A 19274-nucleotide genomic window follows, 5' to 3' on the forward strand; every position below is an offset into this window, starting at 1 on the left:
AACTTTAACTAAGCCTATCTAGACTGATGATGGGAAATTGAACGAAACTGACAAAACATGGTGAGCGAAGTAGTCACACGGCACATGTTCCAAAGAAACCTCACACAGGGAAGCATTAACAAAGGCTGCATACAAAGTCATGACAATGAAGTAAAGAGCATCTTAAAAAGATGCAGATTGACAAATACAGAAACTTTAAGTGAGAACAGCTCTGTAATGGTTCTGGCTCATTTTCACCACAATTTCTTTCTTTTTATTATTTGTTACAAATATTCATGAGATACAGAGCTGATTGTCACCCCTTGTGCCCAAGATGTGAAGGCCAGATTTGTACTGGCAGCATGCCCATTACCACAAATTGTGTTTGTACCCCATATCCCCCACCCAATTATCCCCAACCTCCATCCCCCCTGCTTCCCCCCAACTCCTCTTTGTAGCCCAAGGTGTGTTCTCTCCCTCTGTAAGTCCAACACACCACTGTGGTCTTTCTTCCCTTCCTTCTTTCTCTCTTAGCTCCCACTTATGAGTGAGGACATGTGATATTTTTCCTTCTGTGCTTTGCTTATTTCAATCAAAATAAGTTTCTCCAAAATCATCCATGTTGTTGCAAATGGGAGAATTTCATTCTTTTTTATAGCAGAATAGTATTCCATGGTGTCCTTATCCAATCATCCATCGATGGACATTTAGGTTGGTTCCATGTATTAGCTGTTGTAAACAGAGCTGCAGTGAACATGGGAGTACAGGTATCCCATCAATCTGACAATTTCCATTCCTCTGGGTATATAGCCAGAAGTGGGATTGCTGGATTATCTGGTAGATCTATCTGTAGTTGTTTCAGAAACCTCCATACTGTTTTCCACAGTGGCTGTACTAATTTACAGTCCCACCAACAGTGCAGTAGTGTTCCCTTCTCTCCACACCCTCACCAGCATTTGTTATTCACCGTCTTTTTGCTTATAGCCAGTCTAACCAGGGTGAAGTGGTATCTCAATGTAGTTTTAATTTGCATTTCCCTGATGACTAGTGATGTTCAACATTTTTTCATATACCTGTTGGCCATATACCATTTTTCATATACTTGTTGGGTTGTTTTTTTACTGTGTAATTGCTTGAATTCCTTTTATATTCTGGATAGTATTCCTTTATCGGATGCATAGTTAGCAAAAATTTTCTTCCACTCTGTAGGTTGTTTCATTAAGTTGATTGTTTCCTTTGCTCTGCAGAAGCTTTTTAGTTTGATATAGTCCCATTTGTTTGTTTTTTTCTTTTGCTGCTTGTGCTTTTAGGCTCATGTTCATAAAATCTGTGCCCAGACCTAGTTCCTGAAGTGTTTCACCTATATTTTCCCTTAGCAATTTTACAGTTTTGGGTCTTATGCTTAAGTCTTTAATCCATTTTGAGTTGATTTTAGTATATGGTGAGAGGTGCATCACAATTTATTTTTAAGTCAGATAATTTAATCGTATCCTCCTTACTACTATGTCAATTTACTTACCCATAACTCAAGTGAAATGTGACAAATATGAAAACAGATGAAGGATGATTAGCTATTCTTTAGCATTCGTATCTCCATCTGTTCTTCCTCCAAAACCAATGAGCTTTGCAAACCAAGATGACTGTCTCCTCCCAATGCTGATGTGTCTTAAGAAGCATTTAAGTGTAAAACACTAAAAGTCCTAATCAGAGTTGTTTCTTGGTCCAGGAACAGCAAAAGGGAAATTATAGGGATATGTGACTTCAAAATTATGTTGTTTTTTTGATAAATTTACCAGGACATACAAAACTAAGGAAAGGTTTACATGAGGATTCTTCAAAAAGTTTGTGGAAAATAGAATTTAAAGATAGTAAGAATCTTCCCATGAACTTTTTGAAGGACTTTCGTATTATTTAGATTTCATCAAATATTTGAAGCTATTTGAATAATACAAACTTCTCCAGAAAACTGAATACATAATAACTAAGGTGGATGAGACAGATAAAAAGTTAATAACAAGCATGATACATATAAGGAGTCCAGATCCCAACAAACAAAACAAAAACAACAACAACAAAAAACTACATGTGATCTTTCAGGTCTGTCCATAGGGAATTACCAAGGCTTCATGAGGAAAGCTGCCCTTCCCACAAAATATTTGGTCACAACCAGTGCATTGTAGTCTCTGAAATGAGCTGCAGGCTCCTCTGGCCTGCGGTGATCTGCAGGCATTTGCATTGCTAGCCCGAGCATGCCTCAGCAGAGGCACTTAGGCCTACTAGGCTCCTTTTCTGTTGGGGTGTGGGGAAGGAGGGGGATAGGAGCAGTTGGGAGAGGCTTAAAGACACTTTTCTCCACTCTGTACTTTTCCATTCCTGTCCTTCTCCCTTACTAAGTTTTGAATATCTGGCTTTTAATTATATGACACACAATAAGCAACACAAATGAAAAACATTATAAAGGCACCAAGAAAAGGTGAAGAAAATGTATAACAAATGGGGAATTTCAGTAGAGACAGAAAATATAGAAAAAGGTAAACAGAATGCGTAAAATGAAAACACATGATATCAGAGATAAAGAATTTGTGCAGTGGGTTAATGAACTCATTGCTCACAGCACAAAAAGAATCAGTGGCCTCAAAAACAGTTCAATATAAATGTTCTAATTTACCATAAAGAGCTACAATAAAATAAATTTTAATGAAAATATTCAGAGCTTCACCTGTGATAAACAAAACAAAACAAAAACTTCTTAGAAAATGAGGAGTAGAAGAAACCTTTCTGAAATGATAAAAGACAACTAAAAAAATCTATACCCAATATTATTTTTCACTTAACAATGAAGAAACAAATGTTTTCCTAGTACAATCTGGAATAAGGCAATGACTTCTGCTCGCTAGTTCTATTCAACATCAGATGGATGGCCTAGCCAGTGCAACAAGACAGTAACAAGAAATGAAGGACATATAGTTTTGAAAGAGAAAAATAAATGTCTTTATTTGCAGATTATATGACTCTGTATATAGAAAATCCTAGGGAATCTACAAAAATAAGCTACTAGAATCCATAAATAAATTAGTTAAGGCTGCAACATACAAAGCCAACATATGAAAGATTTTTTTTTTCTTTCTTTCTTTTTTTTTTTTTAAAGATGACTGGTAAGGGGATCTTAACCCTTGACTTTGTACTGTCAGCACCATGCTCACGCAGTGAGCAACCGACCATCCCTATATGGGATCCGAACCCATGGCCTTGGTGTTATCAGCACCATGCTCTCCCGAGTGAGCCACAGGCCAGCCCCCCTTTTTTTTCATTATTGCCAAATAATTGGAAATTGAAATTAAATGTAGAACAGTATTTACCTTCCCCAAAGCTAATGATTTTTACAAGAACATTAAAACTGACAAAATACTTAAGAATAAACCTAACAAAATATGTGCAAGATTGTTTGCTGAAAACTATAAAACACTGCTGAAATCAACTGAATAAACATGCATTAATGGAGGGAAATAATGTACAATGGATTGGAAGGCTCAATATTTTTAAGATGTCAATTCCTCCCAGATTGATCTATAGTTTCATTGTCATACAGATCAAAATTATATTGTTTCAATTTGTCAGGGAGGTAGGCAAATAGAAAAAAAAATTCAGGTAAATTTATAAATTCTGCAATGGAAAATAAGTAATGTCAAGCAAAAACTAGCAGAACTTCATGGAGAAATACTTCTACCTGGAGACATCAGGACAATATGTTTAGAAAGTGATAAATCAAGCAAATGAAAATAAGTAACTAAATCTAGAATATAAAATTTAAGATTTACAATTAGTAATGTCATGCTACTTCATACAAATTAGGCCATAATACCCTGAAAAAGAAAGAATATATTTCTATTTTAGAACACATGAACTAAACTAAAGTAGATATAAATGGTATTCTGAAATTCCAAAGTATTAATATCAGACAAAATTCTTTCATAGAATCAAGTTCTAAAAAACATATTAACAAAAAGGTAGCTAAGACAATGCTATTTATTGGTAAAATAAATTATGTAATACATAACACTTATATTGCAAAAGGAAACAAAAATAAGAAATGCTTAGAATTTTCAGTAATGATTTCATGAATCTAGCTTTTGCTGAACTTAAAAAAAAAATTGTATGTTCAAATATATTAAATAAGAATAAACATTAAAAGTTCAAAATACATTAATTAAGCATTTAATTCAAAATGTTGAACAAAGATGACATAGTAAGTCCAAAGAAAAAAGTACAAAGGACAGTAGATATAAAGTAAAATATATAAATAACAATAACATAAACAAAAAGTTGTTTATTTTAGATTGGTTAAAATTATGGTTTTAATAATAACAGCAAAAGAACAAAAAGATAAAAGAAAAAATAAGCAATACCAGTGGAAACACAGAAAATAGGTATAAACATAAACAAAGTTTTAAAAAAATTATCATGCTATTCATACACCATTAGATATTTTTTGTCCCCATGATTCTGAACTCTGAACTATGGTTGAAAATTTAAAAACTTTTGTTCTGGAGCCGCTCCCGAACAGGCAGGAGCCATGTGCCAGGGGACCCCAGCCCAGGCCAGTACCTGCTGCCCAGAGAGGCCTGAGAGCCCCCAGGCCCACACACCCTGAGTCAGCCATTGCAGAACAGGTAGGAGCTGCAGGATCTCCAGCCCAGGTCAGTCGCCACCACCTAGAGAGGCCCACAAGCCCCCAGGCCCACACATCCTGAGTCAACCATGCTGGAGCAGGCAGGCACTGTGGGATACCCAGCCCAGGCCAGTCCCCGCTGCCCAGAGAGGCCCGAGAGCCACTGGGACTACATGCCCTGAGTCATCCATGCCACACTGTGGGACTCACAGCCCAGGCTAGTCCTTGCTGCCCCAAATTGGCAGTCCCATCAGGATCCAAGCCAGACATCAGGGTAGAACAAGTGGACCATGATACCCCCTGCCACAATGACTAAACACCAAAGGAAAGATACCAGAAATATGAAAAATCAAGAAAGTACATCACAACCAAAGGAAAATAGTAACTCTCAAGCTCTAGATTCTGTAGAACAGGAAGTCTTTGAAACGACCGACAAGGAATTTTGAGCAAAAATTCTAAGGAAACAAAACTCAGTCAGAAAACACAATGAAATGAGAAAAAATATACAGGATGTGAAAGAAGAAATGTACAAAGAAATTGATGCCTGAAAATGAATGTAGCAGAGCTTGTGAAGGTGAAGGATTCATTCAATGAAATATAAAACACAACTGGGGGGCCAACCCCATGGCTCACTTGGGAGAGTGCGGTGCTGGGAGTGCAGTGGTGCTGGTAGCGCCGAGGCTGCGGGTTCGGATCCTATATAGGGATGGCTGGTGCACTCACTGACTGAGCGCAGTGCGGGCGACACCAAGCGAAGGGTTATGATCCCCTTACCGGTCACAAAAAAAAACAAAAAACACAACTAGGAGTCTAACCAGCAGGCTAGAACAAGTAGAAAAGAGAATTTCTAACCTTGAAGACAGGCTGTTTGAATTAACACAGGAGGACTACTAGAAAAAAGAATTTTAAAAATTGAAGAACATCTAAGAGAGATAACAGACAACCTTAAGCACTCAAACATCCAAATCATGGGTATTCCAGAAGGGGAGGAAAAAGGAAATAGCATTGAAAACATATTCAAAGAAATAATAGCAGAAAACTTCCCAGGAACAGGGAAAGTCACAGCTCTTCAGATTCAGGAGGTCCAAAGATCCCGAAACATATTCAACACAAAACGGTCCTCTCCAAGACATGTTATAGTTAAACTGGCAAAACTCAAAGACAAAGAACCTTAAAAGCTGCAAGAGAGACATGGCAAGACACCTATAAGGGAGCCGTGATCAGAATAACATCAAACTTTTCATCAGAAACCCTAAAAGGTAGAAAAGAATGGGATGATATATTTAAAATACTAAAGGGCAAAAATTGCTAGCCAAGAATACTTTACCCAGTAAGGCTAACATTCTGAAATGAAGGACTAATAGTATATTTCTCAGACAAACAAAAACGGTGGGAGTTCACTACCACAAGACAAGCCTTACAAGAAATTCTCAAGGGAATACTAGGTTTGAAACCTGAAAAACAACCATCACTGCAAGGAATACTCAAGAAAGTACAAAACCTACCAGTGAAACAAAAATGCTAACAATAAAGAGAAAAAATAGTTTATCTACCACCCCAAGAAACCAAGAAACACAGAAGACAAACAGAAAATCAGAAAGAAAGGAATAAAAGATACTTAAGACATCTAAAAAAAATCAATAAAATGCTAGGAGTAAATAAACACATTTCAATGATAACGCTCTATGTAAAAGGATTAAATTCCCCACTGAAAAGACACAGACTGACTTACTGGATTGAAAAAATGGATCCTACACTATGCTGCCTTCAAGAGACTCACTTTCCCTGTAAAGACACACATAGACTAAGAGTGAAAGGATGGAAAAAGATATACCATGCAAATAGAAATGAAAAACAAGCTGAAGTAGCTATTCTTATATCAGATAAAATAGACTTTAAACAAAAAACCATAAAAAGAGATAAAGAAGACCACTATATAATGATAAAAGGATCTATCCATTAAGAAGACATTACAATCATAAATATATATGCACCCAATATTGGAGCAGTCAGATTTATAAAGCAAACACTATTAGACCTAAAGAATAAGATAGACACTAACACCATAATAGCAGGGTACTTGAACACACCACTCTCATCATTGGACGGATCATCAAGGCAAAAAATCAATAGAGAAAACAAGATCTAAACAGCACTTTAGACCAGTTGGACTTGGCAGATTTCTACAGAACATTCCTATCCAACAACCTCGGTATATTCATTCTTCTCATCAGCACATGGAACATTCCCCAGGATAGATCACATGTTAGGCCACAAAGCAAGTCTGAACAAATTCAGAAAAATTGGAATTATTCCATGTATTTTTTTCTGACAACAATGGATAAAAACTAGAAATCAATAATAAACAAAACTCTGGAAACTATACAAACTCGTAGAAATTAAACAACATTCTATTTAATGACATATGGGTCCAAGAAGAAATTAAACAGGAAATCAAAAAATTACTTGAAACTAATGAAAATGATGACACATCTTACCAAAACCTGTGGGTTACTACAAAAGCAGTACTAAGGGGGAAATTTATCACATTAAATGCTTACTTCAGAAGAATGGAAAGATGGCAAATAAACAACCTAACACTTCACCTTAAAGAACTAGAAAAACAAGAATGATCCAGACCCAAAGTTAGTAGATGGAAAGAAATAAGATCAGAGCAGAACTAAATGAAATAGAAACTCAAAAAACAATATAAAAGAACAATGAAACAAAAAGTTGGTTTTTTGAAAAGATAAATAAAATTGACAAACCTTTAGCAAGGCTAACTAAGAAGAGAAGAGGGAAGACCCAAATAACAAAAATTAGAAATCAAAAAGATGATGTTGCAACTGATACCTCAGAAACACAAGGAATCATTAGAGACTACTATAAACAACTATATGCCAACAAATTTGAAAACCTGGAGGAAATGGATAAATTTCTGGACACATACAAACTACCACAACTGAGCCAAGAAGATATAGAAAATCTGAACAGACCTATAACAATAAAAGAGATTGAAGCTGTTGTCAAAAAGCTCCCAACAAAAAAAATCCCAGGACTGGATGGGATTACTACAGAGTTCTACCAAACCTTCAAAGAGGAATTGATACCAATTCTCTACAAATTTTTCCAAGAGATTGAAAGAGAGGTCATTCTCCCAAACTCACTCTATGATGCAAACATCACCCTGATAACAAAACCAGACAAAGATACATCAGAAATAGAAAACTACAGGCCAGTACCTTTGAGGAATATAGATGCAAAAAACCTCAATAAAATACTAGCTAACAGAATACAGCAACACATACACAAATTATACACCATGATCAAGTGGGATGCATCCCAGGGATGCAAGGGTTTGTTCAATATATGCAAATCAATAAATGTGATACATCATATCAATAAAAGCAAAGACAAAAACCATATGTTCATCTTTACAGACACTGAAAAAGCATTTGACAAAATTCAGCATTCGTTCATGATAAAGACTCTCTACAAGTTAGGTATAGATGGAAATTATCTCAGCATGATTAAAGCCATATATGATAAGTCCACAGTCAATATCATCCTGAATGGGGAAAAGCTGAAATCTTTGCCCTTAAGAACAGGAACTAGACTAGGATGCCCACTCTCACCACTACTATTCAACATAGTGTTGGAAGTACTAGCCAGAGCAATCAAAGAGAAGGAAATAAAGGGCATACAGATCAGAAAAGATGAAGTCAAACTGTCCCTGTTTACACATGATATGATCCTATATATTCAACAGCTTAAAGCTTCTACCAAAAAAACTTAGAGTTGATAAATGATTTCAGCAAAATTGCAGGATACAAAATCAATACACAAAAATCAGTAGCATTTCTATACTCCAACTGTGAACATGCAGAAGAAGAAATCAAGAAAGCTAGCCCATTTGCAACAACCACCAAAAAATAAAATACTTAGGAATAAAGTTAACCAAGGATGTGAAAAATCTCTATGAAGACAACTACAAACCACTGTTGATAGCAATTAAAGAGGACACAAGAAGATGGAAAGTATCCCATGCTCTTGGATTAGAAGAATTAACATTGTGTAAATGTCCATATTACCCAAAGTGATCTACAGATTCATTGCAATCCCCATCAAATTTCCAATGACATTTCTCTCAGAAATGGAAAAAGCTATCCAGATATTTTTATGGAATAAAAAAAGACCATGCCTGGCCAAAGCAATCCTGAGCAAAAAAATAAATAAATAAAGCTGGCAGTACAATAAGCAAACAGAAAGGAGATTGTTGGGAGGGAGGGGGGAGACGGAGGAGGGAGGGAGGTTTTGGTAATGGGCTACAATAATCAACCATATTGTATATTGACAAAATAAAATAAAACAAAAAAATAATAAATAAATGAATAAAATAAAATATAAAAATTAAAATTAAAAAAATAAAGCTGGAGGTATAACACTACCTGACTTTAAACTATACTACAAAGCTATAATAACCAAAATATCATGGTACTGGCATAAAAACAAACACATGGATGAATGGAATAGAATAGAGAATCCAGAAATCAACCCATACACCTGCAGCCATCTGATCTTTGCCAAAGGCACGAAATGTACACACTGGTGAAGAGACTGTCTCTTCAACAAATGGTTTTTGGAAAACTGGATATTCATATGTAGGAGAATGAAACTAGACCCCTATCTCTCACCATATACTAAAAGTCAAAATGGATGAAAGAATTAAATATACATACTGAAACAATAAAACTCCTTAAAGAAAATATAGGGGAAACACTCCAGGAAGTAGGAGTGGGTACAGACTTCATGAATATGCCCCTAAAAGCAGAGGCAACCAAAGGAAAAATAAACACATGAGATTATACCAAACTAAAAATCTTCCACACAGCAAAAGAAACAATCAACAAAGTCAAAAGACAACTAACAGAATGGAAGAAAATATTTGCAAAATTTACATCTGACAAAGGATTAATTTCCAGAATATACAAGGATCTCAAACAACTTTATAGCAAAAAACAAACAACCCAATTAAAAAATGGGCAAAGGAGCTGAATAGGCATTTCTCAAAGGAAGATAGATGAATGGCCAACAGACACATGGAAAAATGCTCAACATCACTCAGCATTTGGAAAATGCAAATCAAAACCACTTTGAGATAACATTTCACTCCAGTTAGGATGGCTAATATCCAAAGACTGAGAATGATAAATGCTGACAAGGTTGTGGAGAAAAATGAACTATCATACGTTGTTGGTGGGACTGCAAAATGGTTCAGACTTTATGGAAAATGGTATGGAGTTTCCCCAAACAATTACAGATAGATCTACAATATGACCCAGCTATTCCGGTGCTGGAAATATACCCAGAGGAATGGAAATCATCATGCTGAAGGGATACCTGTACTCCCATGTTTATTGCAGCACTATTTACAATAGCCAAGAGTTGGAACCAGCCCACATATCCATTATCAGATGAGTGGATACAGAAAATGTGGTATATCTACACAATGGAATACTACTCAGCTATAAAAAAAGGATGAAATACTACCATTTGCAACAACATGGATGGACTTAGAGAAAATTATATTAAGTGAAACAAGTCAGGCACAGAAAGAGAAGTACCACGTTCTCACTTATTTGTGGGAGCTAAAAATAAATAAATAAATACATACACAAACAAATAAGGGGGGGGGAGAAGACAACAATCACAACAACTCCTTGAACTTGTTAAGACAAGTGAATAGATGTGATGTAGTGGGTGGGGGAAGGGAGAGAGGGAGGGGAAAAGTAGAATGAGTAAAGGGACATGAAAATCAAGTACAATGTATATTGAGAAGTTAAAATAAAAATAAATATATATATAAATATAAATATATATATATTAAAAAAACAACTTTTGTTTCTTTTTATTACAGACTAAATACTTAATCACAAAGATCTAAATACTGGAATGCTGAACTATGGCTAAAGGAAACCTCCCTTATTGTTTCATAGCATCATCCAGTGTCAAATAGAATGGCTCCTTAACAAGGAATATGTGTCATGATATTTGATAACAACAAGATAAAGTGATGTGCAGGTCGTGTTTTGTAATTGTACTTGGACTGCTTAAGAATAGTTACCCCAACTAAAGTAACACATGTTCTAAGTAATAATCTGTGATAGCTATAATTTTAATTTCAGTCTAGGGGTCATGTGACCTTATTTTGCAAAGAACAATTTATAATAAAAATTAAGAAGCTTTTTTTTAAAAAAAAATATCATTTACTGAAGAAGAAGCTAGAAGAATATTTAAGACAACAGGGTCAAGATTGAAGTTCAAGTTAAGAGTGCCTGGAAAGAGTATGATAGATCCATTCTTTTCTTTAGTAATTTGAAAAATAAAGAAGGATTTTTAGTGCATCTTTGAGGCATTCCAGTCCAAGAATAATGTAGATTTTGATATAAAATATCAAATTTATTTTGACTCCTGGAGTAGATTAGAAAGAGAAAGAATGGAGATATATATGCCACTGTGAAATACAATAGGTGGAATGCAGAACACCATATTTGCTAACTTATATGCAAATAGAAATATTAAGTAACTAATTATTGCTAAGTTGTATTACTTACAATTGCACCAGTACTATTCTAAAAATTCTTGTATGTATTAGTTTATTAAGTTACAAAAATAGGGCTGAGAAATATAAATTATTTGAGAAAATCACTTAGCTAATATTTGGCAGCCAAAATTCAAACACACACAGTTTGGCTCCAGAGTTCGCAACAACTTAGCAATTTTGCTACACTGACTTTCCAACTCTTGAATATAGGTCCTCTAGTGAAATAGCTTAAATTTTAAGAAATGCTAATTTTTTTTTTTTTTTTTTTTTTTTTTTTTTGTCTTTTTCGTGACCAGCACTCAGCCAGTGAGTGCACCGGCCATTCCTATATAGGATCCGAACCTGTGGCGGGAGCGTCGCCGCACTCCCAGTGCCGCACTCTCCCAAGTGCGCCACGGGCTCGGCCCTAATTTTTAATATTTTAGTCTTGCATATCAGCAAGCACTGGAAGGATCATAAGAGTTATGAGACAAAATAAGATTGTTTATGTAGCAAAGTGACTTATATGATTAGTAAATATCCCAGAGTAACATTATTGAACACACTGTTCCAGTTTATGTTTTTTTTACAGTGCTTAATTCTACACAATCATACAACCAGAGAATTATCGATGCAATCATATAACCAGAGATCTGCATGCAGGGTGGGGTGGGGGTCATTAGTCATTCACATTTCGACATGAAATATTTTAATATTATTTTCACATAACAAAATGAAGTGTTTTTACAAAGACTGTAAATTGAAGATTATGGAGTTGAAACTAAGGCATTTTGACAAGTTTTTGTCCCTCTTGTCTCTATATGCAATGAATAAGAACATTGCCTTTTCCTATATATCTCTCCAGTCGAAATCTGTTGCCACTTTTCAAGGTCAACTTATAGTTCTCTTTTTATTCATCTTTTGATCTAATCAAATTTACCTTCTAAAATCAGCCTAAGAAATCTCTTTTTAAGTATCAAATCTATTAGACTAATTCCTTTATAAAATACTTCGGCAGTTTCTCATTGCCCTTAGAATTTTGAAAAAAAAAATTTAAAATGCCTTAGACAGATACCAAAATCATGTGACATTATTGCATTCTCTTCCTTCAATTCATTGAGTGGATAATTTTCTCTTATGCCATAGAGGCATTTGCTAATTTAGTCCTCCCAAGAATTTTTTTCCTTTTTATTTATAAATCAACATATGTTTAAATTATATAAAATATATTTTACATTTATAGTGTGTATAAGTGCACATATGTACATATATATTTAAAATTTTATGCTCCTTTTGCTAAATAGTTTTCATTTTACAGATATTTTAGGATTTGAAAGAGGTTGTTTCATGTGGTTGTAATGGCAGAACATAAAGAAAGAGACAGGTATGTGATTATTATGTTCAGTACATATTTCATATCATGTACAAATAGCTTAATTTTCATCATACACTTAAATTATTTCCATTATGTGTCACATATAGTGCATGTTTCTGTATGCACATGTGTATATTCATTTCTATCTGTTTATTCATTTATTCTTTTTTATCTCTCTGCTTAATTTCTTTTTTTCTTAAAACATTAAGGAATGTATTTTACTTTTAATTGAAACATTGATTGTACATACTTACGGAGTACAGAGTTATATTTCAATACATGTGTACAATGCGTGATGGTCGAATCAGGGTAGTTAGCATATTCATCATTTCAAAAATTTATCATTTCTTTGTGATGAGAACATTCAAGCTCCTCTCTCCTATCCATTTGAAAACATACAATTGATTATTGTTATCGTAGATGCCTAGCACTACAGTACACTACTGGAACTTATTTTTTCTATCTAGCTGTAATTTTGTGTTATTAACTCTTTCTTTCTAAGATTAAATAGCAGTAGCCTCTTCATCATATAACATTTTTCATTGCAATTAGTATTCTATTGAGTTGTCATTTTAAATTTATAATGGTATCATTTGGTTAATGTTGCTCTGTCCCATTAGATTCTAAACTCCAGTATCGAAATGTATGTCTGTTTGTGCTATTTTTTCCCAGTGCCTAACACCTTATAAATAGAAAGTACTTGGATGAATAATTAGTTGAATAAATATATGAACAAATGCTATATCTTCCAATGGATGGGTTAAAGAGTACAAATTTGTTAAATGAATGGCAGTAATTGATGTCTGCAGTCAGAATGCAGAGAAAAAATTATCATCATAGACTTATTAACTATGTACTCTAATCAACTAATCAATTAAGCTACACTGGAAACTGTAAAACGCCACAATTTCTGCTAGTAAATTCATAAGTGATTTTACCTCTAAATTAAATGCACAATGAACATTTCTTTGTTTGGTGCTTATTTTATGTTTGTCTTTCTCTTTGTAGATATTTTCTATATATTAATACTGTATAAAAGGAATATTATGATAGCATACAAATATCATCATACAATCAAGAGGATATCATGAAAAATATTCTAGTTAAATTTGTTTCACGATAATAATGAAAAGAAATTTAAATGCAAATAGCTTCACGCAAATGTGATAAAATTAATTTTAATTTGTATTTGTAACCACTTTGTTATTGAAAGGACAATTTATTTGTATAATTAGTCATTCAAATGTTCCCAAAGGTTTTATTTTTTTTTAAGAATACAACCTTTTTTGCTTTGAAAGTATTGAAATTGTGCAATTAAGGCTCTGTATTGATTAATGGCCTTAGTCAGAAGATATTCCTTATTCTTTGACTAAACAATTCACTGTTGTTGGTTTTTTTATTTGCTTTTATAATACCTCAAATATAGCTTTGCATTATTTACTACTAATAGGTATTTTCTCTATAGCAAACAGCATACATAAACATATATAGCTATAGACATGTAGAAAAATATTAGCCTTATTTTCATGCTCTAAGGCCTTATTTTCATGCTCTAAAGAATAAGCATATGAAATAATTTACATCTTAAAAACAGAACCATTTGCTAAGTAGATGTTTTACGGAGATTTCAAAATTTTACAGTTACCTTTTATAGTTATAAAGTCACAACATAGAGAGAGGAATATGTTTACTATGTACAATAAATATTTTGCATTATTTGCAGATAGCATTTTTTCATCACACCCTTATATGGTATTCAGAGGTAAATTTCAGAGAAAACTAACATTTTTATTAATATCAAGAAAATCCAACTATGCATTACACACATTAAAGGAAACAGTAAAATCAAAATACATATATATTTAAAATAAAAATTATTATGCCCTACTTTTATGAATAGATTTTTAATCCCAATCAAAGTGAGTGTTAGTACAAAGGTATAAATTTCATATACAACTAAAATAGTATATATTTTATAACAGAGTTTACCAATCCACAGTAAAAGTATTTACTCTAAATTGTTGAATTTAACATACTATTGCAAAAGCAGCAAGGAGCACAAACAAGTTGCAACTATCAAAAATTCAAACCAGAAAGTGACCACTGAGAAACAGTGTGCAATAAAGGCAATGAAGTTATGACAACTCCCTATTTAATCTATATATAGCATGCCTTTTATTCTGCTGACTCCGAATGTTTTTGTTTTATACATTTTAATAAAATCTATCAAATTCTGATGATGTTTGTAAAACAGTGTGCCCTAAGGAAAGCCTAGACGCCTAGATTATCCTTTTTAAAAAAATTTAAACAAATGCATTTATATTATTTTCAGGAAAAAGAACTAATTAAAACATCTGTTATGAAGAAGAAACACACACATTTTTCCTAATCACACACACAAAACACACATATATACACACACAGAGATACATATGAGTGTACTTCAAAAAGTTTATGGAAAAATGAAATTAAACAATAACCTAAATATTTTCAGGGACTTTTTGAAAACCACTCATATATATATAAGCATTGCCAACATTTAGTATATGAATCATAGGTAGCTAGATGTTTCTTAAATTCTGAACATATATATAGTTAATAAGGAAATTAAGAAAACAAATTTTATGCCATCTCTAATATTATATATTTGCTTAGAAAACTTTACATAATAGTATACAAGAAAAACTTTTAATCTTATGTTCTGCATGAATTATCTCAAATTTCAAATTAAATATTAACTAAGAAAAATTTGGTAGGGTAACAATTCATTTTTTTATAGATCATTTATCTGGCTGCATGACAAAAATATAGGAGACTGTGAATATACACTTGCAGCACTCAATATTAGTGCAGCACTATAATAAATGATCATAGCATTGTTGAATTGTTTAATAAAAAACAAGTTGTTTGCATAGTTATATGTTAGAGATAGTGTGTAATGGCTGTGACTAAAAATTATCTTTAGAAAAAAGGGAAAATTCCTGGAAATATTTTCTTTTCTGATTTAAGATGATGACTAACTAGGAAGCACTGATTTACATCTCTTTTCCTCTATGTGGACCTCAAAACTTCTTTTCTTAGCAGTCAAGATCGCTCAGCCATTCAAGTTGATGCTGGCTCGCCCCATCTTCCCCTATTCTCCCCCCTCCCCCGACTGCCTGCACACAAGTCCTGCATTCTAGGGGCAATGTAATCTAAAACAGATGTTGTAAACTTTTCTAGCTTTTTATCAAACACATTTTAACCCAGCAATTCTAAAACTTATTTATAGAGTCACTTTTTCTGAAATCACCTCTTGATATTTCACAGGATAACAGTGATTTATTTTTAGACAACAGTGGTTTATTTTTCAATGAAATGTTCTGAATTTTCTTTATTTTTTAAAATTCTCTCTCTCATTATATGTTTGTGTATATATCAATCTATCTGTAGCAATATAGATATAGATATTTGTTTACATATATTCAGGACTGAAAGTACAGGAAACATTCCATTTCAATTATATTCTTTAGACTTAAGGTAGATATAGATTACACACATGCTCTGCTGGGATCACTAGCACTGTCTAGGTGCATACAGCAGAAAATTTTAGTTCTCATCTTACTTGATGTGTGTCTTAGTTTGTTTTCTGTAGTAAGATTGGGTAAATTATGAAGTACAAAAATGTATTCTCTCACAGTTCTGGAGTCTGGGAAGTATAAAATCAGGGTTCTGGCACCTGGTGTGAGCCTTCTTATTGCATGTTCACGTGATAGTAGATAGAAAGGCAAGAGAAGTATGCTATGTCCTCACATGGCAGAAGAGCAGAAGAGGTTTTGTGAACCCAGTCCCACAAGCTCATTTTAGAGCTGCATTAATCCATTCGTAAGTTTGGAGACCTCATGATCTAAGCACCTGCCATTAGGCCCCAACTCCCAGCACTGTTGTACTGGGGATTAAATTTCCAACACATGAATTTGGGGGGTCACATTTAGACTATAGCAACCTGTAAGTAGCATTTAAGAAAATTAATCCCCTCCTCCTCCTTGAAACATTCTCAATAATTTACTTATCTGGAAACACACTCTACTGCTTTCCTTCCTATCTCCCTGGCCTGTCCTCAGTCTCCTGTATTTTCTTCCTTTTCCTCTCCTTTCTGTGTACATGTGAGTGCTCCAGGGTTAAGTCTTAGCAATTCTCTTTGCTTTCTCCCAAGTTGATCTCACTCCAAGTTTGGTGGCTTCAAATAGATATACTGATGACTTCCTAAGTTATGTTGCCAAATCAGAAAAGTTCCTTGAACTTGCATATACATCTCTACTCGATATCTCCATTTGGCTATGTACAGTAGGCATCTCAAACTGATATGTCTAAGTATAAGCTGAGCAGCCCATTTTTTCAGAAAAATGCTCCTGTACTTTAGTTTAGAATATACAAATGCACAATTCATAAACTTGGAAGTCATTTTTGATACCTTTGAAGTCCTCAATTTATAAACTTGGAAGTCATTTTTGATACCTCTTTCTCACATCTAATCCATCATTATATTCTGTACATTCTACTCTCAAGAAATACTGAGAATCTGATCACTTTTCACCATTTTTATAAAAACCAACATACAAACCAATCTAATTTCTCAGCTAGATGTTTATAAATATTTAAAAACATTGCCCTCCTGTTTTTGCCCCAAAGCCCCCTAAGTTATTCTCATCAGGGTAATCAAGTGACCATTTTAACAAAGGGAATTAAAGACCTCTACAATAGAAAGTATTGGTGAAAAGAATTGAAGAGGACAAGATAAATGGAAAGATATCCCATGTTCACGGGTTGTAAAAATTAACATAATCAAAAAATGTCCATATCACCTAAAGCAGTCTACACATTAAATGCAATCTCTATCAAAATATCAATGGCATTCCTCATAGAAATAGAAAAAAAGATTAAAATTTATATGGAACAACAAATGACCTCTTATAGCTAAAGCAATCTTGAACAAAAAGAACAAAGTTGGAGGCATTGTACTTCCTGACTTCAAAACATACTATAAAACTATAGTAACCAAAACATCAAGGTACTGGCATAAAAACAGACACATAGACCCAAACAGCATGGTATTGGCATAAAAATAAACAAGTAGACCAATAGAACCAGAATAGAGAGCGCAGAAACAAACCCACACACTTACAGCCAACTGATTTTTGACAAAAGTGTCAAGAATATACATTGGAGAAAGGACAGTCTCTTCAATAAGGGGTGCTGGGAAAACCAGACATTCACATGCAAAAGATTGAAACTAGACACCTATCTCTCACCAAACACAAAAATCAGCTCAACGTGGATTAAAGAGCTAAATTTAAGACCCAAAACCATGAAATTACTAGATGCAAACTTAAGGGAAACACTAAACAAAATAGGATGGGGTTTTTTTGAATGAGACCGCAAAGGCACAGACAACTATAGCAAAAATACACAAATGTGACTACATCAAACTAAAAAGCTCTGCGTAGCAAGGGACACTGTCAACAAAGTGAAGAGACAACCTACAGATGGGAGAAAGTGCTTGCAAACTACAGATCAGACATAGGGATAATATCCAGAATACATTAAGAACTCAAGCAGTCAAAAGCAAAAAAAACAAATAACCCAGTTAAAAAATGGGCAAAGAACCTGAGTAGACATTTCTCAAAAGAAGTCATACAAATGGCTAACAAGCACATGAAAAAATGCTCAAAATCACTAATAATTAGGGAAATACAAATTAAAACCACAATGTGATATCATCTTACCACAGTTAGCATGGCTATTATCAACAAGTCAGAAAATTTTTAAAATGCTGGTGAGGATAAGAAGAAAACCTACATTGTTGGTTGGAATGTAAGTTGTTACTGCCATTGTGGAAAACAGTATGGAGGTTCCTCAAAAAACTAAAAAGAGATCTAGATTATGACCCAGCTATCCATCTACTGGGTATATTACCTAAGGAAATGAAATAAATATAGCAAAAAACACCTGCACTCCCATTTTATAGCAACACTATTCACAACAGACAAAAGATGGAATCAACCTAATTGCCCATTAATAGATGAATGGATTAAAAAACTGTAGTATATACATACAATGGAATACTATAAAAAGAAACAGTATCCTACCCTATTATTTGCAGCAAGATGAATGGAACTGGAAACAATCATGTTAAGTGAAGTAAGGCAAGTACAGAAAGACAAATACCACATGGTCTCACTCATGTCTGGAATTAAAAAAAAAAAACAATTTAAAAAAAGTGATTTTCATAGAAGTAGAGAGTAGAATAATGGTTACCAGAGGCTGGGAGGGGAAGGGGTTAGGGGGAAGGAGAAGAGGAGTACTAATAGGTACAGAACTTTGTTATTTAACCTAAGCAAATCATTCTGCAGTATATGCGTGTATTGAAACAACACACTATATGACACAAATATATGCAAGTAAATGTTAAAATTTTTTTAAAGTGATTTACAAATTTTTTTAAAAAATAAAAGGAGCAATCAGAGCAGGTCACCATTTTTCTCTAAATCCTATTGTAGTTTCAACTCTCACCCTGAGTTCTTTCAATGGCCTACAAGGCTTTGACTGATCTTAGTGTCCTGCTCTCTCTTTAGTTTTACCTTGTGTTCTCTCTCTTGTAGAGTGATCTCCTGCTATGGTCTCTTTGC

The sequence above is a fragment of the Cynocephalus volans genome, chromosome 9 (assembly GCF_027409185.1).
Source record: "Cynocephalus volans isolate mCynVol1 chromosome 9, mCynVol1.pri, whole genome shotgun sequence".
In the NCBI taxonomy this organism is placed as follows: domain Eukaryota; kingdom Metazoa; phylum Chordata; class Mammalia; order Dermoptera; family Cynocephalidae; genus Cynocephalus; species Cynocephalus volans.